This window comes from Myotis davidii, unplaced genomic scaffold, assembly GCF_000327345.1.
Source record: "Myotis davidii unplaced genomic scaffold, ASM32734v1 scaffold324, whole genome shotgun sequence".
In the NCBI taxonomy this organism is placed as follows: domain Eukaryota; kingdom Metazoa; phylum Chordata; class Mammalia; order Chiroptera; family Vespertilionidae; genus Myotis; species Myotis davidii.
In genome coordinates, this window is record NW_006295053.1 from 628,556 (window position 1) to 629,922 (window position 1,367).

The following is a 1,367-nucleotide window of genomic DNA, read 5'->3' on the forward strand; positions in this document are numbered from 1 at the left end:
GTATTTTTAAAAAAATATTGGATACGGGTATGGGGGCCCTGATGGATGGGACCGAAGCATTAGTGTTGCAGTAATCCACCACGGGGCTCCTGTTCCGGATTGAACGTTTGAGCCCCCCCCAAATTCCCATGTTAATGTCCCAGCTCCCCATGTGACTGTGTTGGAGATCAGACCTTTCGGAAGGGTAACTCACGTTAAATACGGATGTAAGGGAGGGCCCTAATGACTAGGGAATTACAAAGTGCTATCAGAGGGAAGGCCAGGTGAGCACCCAGCAAGAAGGCTGCTGTCCACAGGCCAGGAAGAGAGAGAGGCCTGACTAGAAACGGAATCAGCCAGCACCTTCATCTTGGACCTTCCGGCCTCCAGAGCTGTGAGAAAATAAATGCCGTTGAAGTCACCCAGTCTGGTGTTTTGTTATGACAGCCCAAGACAACAAAGGCAGCACCCTGATTTTTCCAAGTTTAAGAAGAGACAGGATTGTATTATCGAGTAGAAAAGCACTGGGGCTAGTCACCCCTTAATTAATTGGGTTTTACATAATAAGTTTTAATCGGTGAAGGCTCTGTTTTAACTTAAATTGAACCATATTAACTATTTTAACTGGGGAGTGGGGTTCTTAGGGTCCCATTGTATCAAGCCAATTTGTAACTGCCAAAGATTTAATTTTTTAATTTGTTACTTATTGTGTTAGAGTGTGTTTGTCCAATATGGGATATTTTTATGGCTATCGGTATTATAAGCAAGGGAAATTTAGGCAAGGCAATAGTGAGGCATTCCTATTTTTCTCTCTATTTTATAGTTGCTTTCTTAAGATTATAGGGGCACAATGTTTACATTTAGTGGGATCCCCAGGTATAACTATAGTAATTGAGCCCTGGTAATACAGAAATTTTTGTCTATTGGTACATTTTAGCAAATGTCAGAGTTAATTTAGGATTTAGGTTGTAGGCGCACAAAAGCCATTTTTATCTTTTTGTTATATAAATTCTTTTGGTATATAAGTTTTTGTATATATATTTTAGATTTCCATTTGGACCAAATTAAGGACCTTTGTTTTAATTTAGTTAGATATCACATATACATATATAATGTATCTTTTATATATTTATGTTAAAATATTATGTATACATAATTTACAAATTATCTATCTTTATATACAAAAGGCTAAGTGACCGACTGTATGTCTGTCTGACCATCCGACCGGCTGGTACATATGACACACACTGGCAATTTAAAAATAAACAATTGTGTCGAGTATGACTCCCTCCACGTTCTGTGTGGAGTAGGGTTCGGTATCTGAAAGAGGAGCCGCACAGCAAATGAGAGAAAAAGACACGAGATAATTTTGCAATATTGGGGGACCA